Source organism: Battus philenor, unplaced genomic scaffold (genome assembly GCF_028537555.1).
Source record: "Battus philenor isolate CCGP_79_NKW_IND1 unplaced genomic scaffold, ilBatPhil1.0.hap1 SCAF_14, whole genome shotgun sequence".
NCBI classification, from domain to species: domain Eukaryota; kingdom Metazoa; phylum Arthropoda; class Insecta; order Lepidoptera; family Papilionidae; genus Battus; species Battus philenor.
In genome coordinates this window covers 2870425-2879820 of record NW_027181676.1, presented here as the reverse complement: position 1 = coordinate 2879820, position 9396 = coordinate 2870425, and the positions used below count along the sequence as shown (strand labels likewise).

The following is a 9396-nucleotide window of genomic DNA, read 5'->3' as shown; positions in this document are numbered from 1 at the left end:
ACTGTTCACTATTCTATCGCTTATTTGTGCAACGGCGTTCCATGTATTGTTCATTTTAATTTTGTCTTAGATTCGTTTGCTTTCGTACGTTATAAGAGTGTGAAGGTTTGTTTCCATTTGCGTTGTTCCATTTAATTAAAATCTACCAATGGGTTAATACAACTATAAAAAACAAGTTGTATAGGTTATTTTAATTATTTTAAAACTTTAATCCACATGCATCGTTATATCATTATCAATTCATTTGTTGAATAAAAAGCTTACACTACATGTATGACTCAGACATTTACATTGCTTATTAAAAAAAAACTAATTAAATATATTCATTTCTCTTTAATAAGTAAAGCCTTTTGATATTCAGTCCGTCTTTTTTTAGGTATTTTCTTTAATTTGTCTAAAGATGAATAAAAAACCATTTATTTTTTTTTGTTAACTTTTATGGCAAAATATGGCGTGATGTTCATATTTCTCTCTTACTTTAGAATACCTCTAATACGGTTTCAATAATTTTGTATTTATTTATAGAAAGATTGTTAAGAAACGTTTTAAAATTAAAGTTTTTATAATATATAAGTCTAAATGTCTCGTGATCTACATACTGCAATAAGACAAGACATATTAAAAATTTAACAAGAAATCTTCAAATTTTAAGCCCTTTTCTTCTTTTTTTTCTCTTTTACATAACTTAAGGTAAGAAAAGGACCAATATTTAACATCGTTATTAATTTAATAGAAAGCTAGCACTAAAGTTAGACACGTATATTAATTTTTTAAGTGAAAAAAAATTGTGTATTGCGTATGTCTATATAAATGTGCAGTATTTTAATAAGAACTATCCGAGCATCTTTACCGTGAACATATTGTAAAACAGAGTGCCTTTTGGTAGAGTATGTGCTCAATAATTTTTGTAAATTTACTAATAGATAAATATACATGGTAGCCTGTTATAGAATGGTTTCTTATGAATGAGTTAGATACTTTATGGAATCGAATAGCGGGTATGGCAAGTTTATTTTCATTTCGTACTTTATATTGGTGACAGATAACTGTTTGTCTAAAATTTACTAGAATTTTACGTACACACATTAGGTTATCGTAAATTTATTGTGAGTGTAGTATGTTAATCTCTTTGTATTTATTTCTCAGTGACACCCGTGGACTCATTATGTAGATAGTTCGAATAACCCGTTTCTGAAGTACCAATAACGAATAAACGTCAGATGCATTGCCTCAAAGTAGTAGACCGAAATTTGATATAGATGTAACGGTTTAAAATAATAATATTGTGGCCGTAGAAGTATACAGAACGCTATACGAAGAAATGTGGCCCGGACCTTGTTAGAGAGATTAGTCAAAAACTTCTGTTAACTATACTTGTAGAACGAAGTAGGTTCTCATTTTACTTTTGCTGTAGAACAGACGTGTGAAGCACTCGACTAGAGTAAACTGGGAGTTTTTCTGGGCGCTTTAGTAAATATGATCAAGCTGTTGCTACTGAGTCGCGAAAAGTCAAAAATCTAGTACAAATTTCAGACAAATTTTTTGGTCGTTTTTTTGGTCTACAGGGAATATCTCGTCTAGTATAAAGTCCACCTTTCTTTACCCATTGCCGTAATATCTAGTTTAACGACACTCGGGTCCAAGTGTTACGCGTCAATGCGTGATAAACAGATCAGACTGATGCGTATAAATCGTTATGTGAGTGTTTATTATTAAATATCAATATAATGATATAAATTACTCGCATGCTTGTTTATGTTTGATCCAATAATCTGTACATGACCTCGGCTCGTGATGTATACGTCTGGCCCGACGATCTATACGCGAGCCTGGCTCGTCATATTCATATTTGGGCCATAATTTTTTATCACGAGACAAACTCGGTAAATACGGCAAGGTATTTTAGCTACTTCGTACATAGAGAATTATTTAAGATTTTAATCAGTTTACAGGAAACTGTCGTAATTTTTAGATTGATTTCTCTATGAATTTTCGATACAACTAATAAGCAAATGATTTGAAAGAATAACATAGATACCATAGAAACCAGAAAATTTAAAATTTACATTCTTAATAAAAATAACAGCAAAGCAATGAATTTCAGCTCAATTTTTTGTGTCTTTGATCTGTCTGTCGTGACTGCAGTCGGACGTTTGAAACGTACACGAAATATTTAATGGAATCAGGCGTTACCTTGCGGAAGTCCATCCTAAGTAAGAAAAGGACCAATATTTAGCCACTTCCGCTCATGCACGCCACTGCCCCGTGGAGGGGTGAAACACGTGTTGAGTGATTTGGCGGTGGCAGTTGTGTGATTCGCATTGTTTGCCGCATACGCATTTATCAGCGGGCTGGCGGGCGGTGCACTTTGTTGCACGACTACTACTGCATGTGCGGAAGTGGCTAAATATTGGTCCTTTTCTTACGTACACGAAATATTTCTTGTAACAAAAAGGCGCTACATCTATCGGTTATGGAGTGAAAAATAAATTATACAGTTAATTTATTTTATAACGCTTCTATTTCATAAATATTAGATTACAAAAAAGTGTGTGAACTCAGAATTTAATTTATAAATATATAATTATAGCAGTGAATATATCTAAATAGCGGATTTTTCTAATTTAACATCAAAGCAATATTAAATTTGATCCTCTTGTTACACTCAAGGGTTACATATTATAATACATACGTTTTACTTATTTTTATAGCATTTTATATTACGTTATTTTATTAGAAGGGCGTGCCGCTGAAAATATTTCAATTTTTATTATAAAAAAAAGTGTTGTGTGAACTATTTTTTACTAGAAAGCCAGAGATTTCTTATAGGTTTAAAAAAATGGTTTTTTTATATCGGTTGCTTTTCAATACATATTTAATAACATATATATATGCGTCAAAATTTAAATTCTTATAAAAAGAGTAGTAGCAGACACATGATGAATACTACAAAATATAAATTAAACTCGTAACGCCTAAATTCCGTCTTCAGAAAAAAAAACAAATATTTCATTGGTCTTAGTATACGCGCAAATTAAAAAGTTTATGATCATTTCTTAGACTTTTCTTTTGTTTTAAATCTAAAAATAATAATATATTATGAAATAAATCTTAATAGAGTAATTTTAGTTTTTAGTTGACCGAAATGTATGGAACTTTGTTGCCTCATTTGCATGTCTTATATAAGTGTATGTAATGTATACGTAAACATTGTCAATTTTTTTTACAATGAACTGTTTAGTTTCTGGTCAGATTTTCTAAACATATCAAAGTTCGAAACTTCTGATATCTTACTACTAATAATAATAAATGAATCTACAATTTAAAGTGTTCGTATTTTAAAAATACAATTTAAAAATCAAGCTACTTAATATTATTCGTTTTATAAACAGGAACTTATGGAATTCTACGTAAAAAAATTCTACCCTCTAGGTAAGATTATTCCAATATATAACTTAAACTCTTTCATATTCCTCATACGGTACAATCAAGTTAATACTCTATTTATCCTTTGTGGATTTTCCGAAAAATAAAAACTTTTATAGTATTTAATTAAAAATTGTTAACCTTTTGGACAACAGGTAAGATATAGGTTATAATTATAGTAGGCTATTAGTTCAATTTAAAGATAATACAACCGTGGTTTTATTAACATACTTTTTATATATGTGTAAAATTATTACAACTTGCTTCAATATATAATATATAGTCATAAACAAGCAGGCGCTGTTGTAAATCGAACACTTCAAATGCTACAACTAATTTGTTTACGGATCTGTTATTGCAGACGCTGCCTTGATTTGAATAAGAAAAACTAGGTAGGAAATGCATACACACATATAAATTTAAGAACTAGCTTTTTGTTTACCTGGAACATATTAGAAACATAAAATTTCATTGGCCATATTTCAATCAGCTCTGTTAATATCTTGGTTTGTTGTTTCATATTCTTCGGAATATCACCGTAAGCGATAAGAACGTTTAATATAGTTTTAATCTCTTCTCTTGCTTTTAAAACCTTTTCACAGTAGTATACTAAAAAAAACTATTAAAAAAAATATTAAAAAAATAAATATTACGGAACACAACTCGCCGGTGCTCCGACAAGCCGTCATTGTTAACGTCTCAATAAGTTCATCGTTGTTATTTATTTTTAAAAAGCATATACACATCCAGAAAATTAATAGAATGAATTGAAATGTCGAAGTTAATGTCATCAATATTATGAAAATGTACATATTATTAATAATTTTAAACGCTTCGCCTGTATTTTGAAAATCTGATGCCAGAGCAAGTAAATTGTTATTTCTTACAGAAAATCGACCGATAAAATTAATATATTTATCAAGTTTAACACTATCCATTACATTTTTAGATGTGTAACTAATTCTCTGTTTTCGACCGCTCATAATATTAATAATATATCCCTTTATCAACAACAGCCGTTGACTGAGCAAAAACATCATTTCACAAAACAAAGGTATTTCTAATTTCTTTTGAAAATAAATAAAACCATAAAATGTTTCCATTAAATCTACATAACCTTCCAAGAAATCGGAAGAAATCGAATATTAAGTATAATTAAGATTGATATGCAAAAAAGAACACATAATACAATCATTTATTTATATTCTTTCTTCGGGGTCTCGTAGTAGCTATCGTTCATACTTGCGTGCAACGATATATCGATGTTGGCAAATATTTCAATTAACTCCTGATTATGCTGAGTAAAAATATTGTTGTTAAGTTTAATAATGCAAAATAAATAACTTCAACTATCTGCTGGACTACAAAACATATATAAGCCTCATCTGTCTGACTAAATAGCATCCTCACGTTCGGCATAATGTCAACAATATTTAAATCCATAACGAAGTTATTAATACAGCAATAATCTTCATTCGTACATCGATCGGCGTCAAAGATCGTCCATTGATACAATACCTGAATATTCCGTAACAATACTCGATGACCAGAGAAGGCTTCGTACTGTTCACTATTCTATCGCTTATATCTGCAGCGGAGTTTCTTTTATTGTTCATTTTTATTTATTCGTAGATCGTCTGCTTTTTGACCTTAATGGACTGTGAATGCATTACTTTGCACTTAAAATAGACAATTGTAATAAACCTAGTATAAAAAGCGTGTTTGGTCGATTATTTTAATTATTTCAATTCTATTTATCTAGTATGAATCCGAATGTAACATCATTATCATTTCATTTGTTTAATAAAACCTTCTCGCTTTGAAAGCATAACATAGATATAAACAAAATACGTTGTGTCAAATACAAAGTATAAAAAACTTATCTAATTTAAGTTTTTTCTGTAATTTGATATGCTAGTATTATTAACAAGCATAGTACTCATATATACGTACTTCTGCTTATAACTAGATATATGTTTATTTTACCTGAGTGGATTGAATGTTTGAAAAATTATTATATAAATAAAGACTGAATGAATTTGCCCCAAAAACGGAGTTATTAAAAAAACAAGTGTGTTTTGCTACATAAAAACAAACTTTATCTCTTTAAGTTGAATTTTCATCGATGATAGAGCAAAGAATCCTGCTGATAACTTTGTACTGTTGATTTTAGTACACAGAAACGGTTATAACGGATACTAAATTTGCTTACCCATCCTGTGGGAAGTTGAAATGGCCCATAAAACTCTACCGGTTGACGAAATACCACTAAAAATTTATTAATAGCGTATTTTTTCTGAATTCTTTATTTAGTTCAGAAGTATTCTATCTTGAGCTATTAAATAGAAAACTCAAAGCAATATGACATATACACACAAACTTGTTTTTGTGTGGTATATTTTTAGTTGCGATTTTTTAACGCCATTAAAGAAAATTTACGCATAAATATCATGACTTCAGTAAGACAGGTCTAAACTCAGCGCAGAATTCAAAGTAAACACATCTAGGTTCAAATAAATTATTACAAATATTAAATGAAATTAGGGAAATTATTTTAAATAGTATTTACCTCCTATGTAAGATTTCCCCCCCTTTGGCAAAAAATTGTAATTAGAATTATAGGCTCTGACTATGTTAGAGGAAACTTTGTATGTAAAATTATTTAAAAATTGTATTTACCTAGTTATTAGTATTATTATACATTTTCTTTTCTAAATATAGTCTTGTGTTTTTAACGACATATAAGTTACAAGAGAAGATTTCTTTGTGAGAAATTTACGCTGTGGTAGCGCGGGCTTGCCGTTGGTATTGGAAAACAATTTGTATTCGACGTTTGAATTTTCGTGAGATCAAGCGCCGTGATCATGGCGTTTCAAACGCAGATGTCGAAGGAGAAATTGCGAGGTTGGATATTGTAGCTTTCAATGTATTTCCTACGCAAATATCATATCCTTAGTATAGATTTAATTAATAAATAAATTTTATGTAGATTTATTGAATAGTAAACGTACAGCTCATTTGTCAACATTTAGCTTTTACATCTATTTCCAATCTCCATGTATATAAATACATTTAAAAAAAAATTAAGTTAAACGGTTTTTTGATACCCATATTGTAGTGGTTGTGGAAAAATATGTACCTAGTCCGCCATATTAGAACGGCGTCCATCTTGAATTTTAAATTTTGACATAATCATCGTGTTATACTAGTGTAGCCCTTTCATTTGATACCCATATTGAGAGGGTTAAGGAAAAATATGTAATCCGCAATTTTGTATCGGCGGCCATCTTAGATTTATAATGTTATGGATTTTATTATATAGTAATGTCATCTAAATTAAATGTGTGTACCAAATTTCAGATCAATCTGACAACGGGAAGGTGCTTAAATTTCAATTTCTAATTTTGACCCAAATAAATAAATTCCGTACGGGTCGAACTGAATAAAACCGTTTAAAAATGACTTTACTGAAATATATTACATTAATTTATTTTTTACATAGAAATGCGATAGATCTACAACTTGTGGTAGTACAAAGTCAACATGTTAAACATATTAAACAAGAATTAATTTTAAAATGTAGTAATCCAAATTTTGAATCCGCTTTCATTTCTAATATATCATTAATTTATTTATTATTTCCCAAACAACTAATTTTTAATAGGGTATACCGTACATTCATATACAGCAAATGAGCTATATCTTTTAAATGATCTCCTTGTATTTAGCTGCTTAACTAGGCTTATGGTTGTGGTATTTTAAAGCAATTTTTATTATTTTCACATGAATAACAACTGATTTAAAATGTTTATATATCTTTCGCTTCCTTAATTTTCCTTTATATTTTTAATTCATTTATTACACCTATGTTTTATTATACAGAGAAGTAATTAAAAACATAAGCGAACAAGGCTCAAGTGAACACAATTTGTTTTTTATACGCAATAATTTTTTTAATATTAATCGAAGCAAAGTAAGACGTGATTATGGTAAACCTATTTTCTTTCATTTACACAAGAATTTTTACCATTATATGTGTCTATAATCTATAATGTGAACCAAATACAAAAATAAATTTACTCAAATATACTTTTTAATTTTATCAATATTAAGGTCATCAATTGTTTCATTTTATTGCTTTGTATTATATTTATTGCTTTTTATTTCTATTGCGTGAATGTGGAATTGGCCTATAATAATTTTTTAGTATTTTGGAAATATTTATACAACTGTTATTTCAAAGAAAGGTGTTAACTGTATGAGAGTCATGTGTAGATATTCATTAAATTTAGAATGCGTCGAATCAAATTGGAATTCTAGCGAAAACAAAACCGTACAGAAAGATTGAATACCATACAAACCTAACAATGCTCTTTACTTTATCAGATAATCCATAAAATAGGCAGAAATAAAATATTGGATATTCAACAGTTCGGTCCTACGTACCACACGGGATTTATTTGAGCAAGAAATGGATTGAACATCCAGATGGCGTAATATCAACGCGTACTTGTGTATTTTATACGAAACGCCGCCATATTTTGCTGTACACTTAAACCCACGGATACGTCGTTACTATTCTAGAATAAATTGTTTCCAGGACTTCTTTTACACATTTCATCTATACAAATATATTTACATTTTGATATTGTAATAAATAAAGTTATATTTATTTTATCTTATATTATTTTTTATTTATTCATCCTTTTTTACAATATTTGTAAAGGCGGATTTAATACCCATAACAAATAAAACTTCCGGGCTTAATTATGAAGGCAAGTATTTTTTTTAGGTTAGTAGGACTGTCTACAAATTTCGCGAAGTGTTTTTATGTCAAAAGTTGCAATATCGTATGGCTCACGCAAATAATTTTGAAGGGTGTTTTGTGTCTCAAATGTCCCAAGCTTCGATTTGTACTAAAATTATTCAGAAAACTCAAAATGCTGAAGCGGAGACGCCGTTTTGACAAAATAATATAAAAGAAATCAAGATAAGATAAAAACCGAATCGATAAAGGTCTTGATGCCTATACCGCATATATATATTGAACTGGAATAAACGAAAGGTACGTTTTTCGGACGGGGATTATTTTCTTAGGAAAGAAATTGATTTGGAAGAATAATTTAAGTATTTATATGAACAAATTCATCTTAGCTTATCATGATAGTATTAAATAAATTTGTTGTATACATTCGTCATTAAAAATATATGACGATTATACCGCCAACAGGTCTAGAACTTCCTTTTTAAACATATACAGGTTTGCTGACTCTCTTTTGTATAAGAAAAGAAAATGACAATGAACGAAGTCAGTGTTGTGCGAAAGACAAAGAAGTAAAAGATTATTTGACGACAGGCTCTTTTTGTTGTAAAAACTGTTAATGAAATATAGTTCAATAGGAACAGAGAATAGAATAAAATTGAACATACCACAGCTCACACTAGCGAAATAAATATGCATAGTTGATAAATTAAAACTAAACATTTTTTTCTTACTAAACATAATTTTATGTTTCGACCGGCCATGTCTATAATTGCTCTTTCAAGCAGCCGTAAGTATTGCGGGGTCAGTTGAATCATAAATGAATAGTTAGTAAATCGATGAACATTAACCTAATAGCTAAAAGGCTGTTTCTCATCTCAAAATAAAGAACACAGGCTGGTTTTTTACTTAATGTTTTGTATTTCGAGATTCTGTATAAAATAATCTTGTTACGGATCGCATTATAGGGCGATGGTCGATTTTTCGTCTCTTCATAAATACTAATTAAATAATATGTTCATTAAAAATTTCCGCAATTTATTACATGCTAAGTTCATAATAATACCTAAATTAAAAAATCCTTAATCACTATGTAACTTTTTGAAGAGATACAAAAATTAATATAATATATATGCTTCCATTTTCAAAGTTTATTTCGAACTTTATTGCCAAAGTTTCTATTCAACATTAAACTGAGAAATACCTCG

General features: G+C 29.3%; 1 pseudogene; it reads right to left on the bottom strand.

Moving 5' to 3' along the window:
* Positions 1-3845: 3845 nt before the first annotated feature.
* LOC137918500 (uncharacterized) lies at positions 3846-5042 on the bottom strand (annotated as a pseudogene).
* Positions 5043-9396: the final 4354 nt, after the last annotated feature.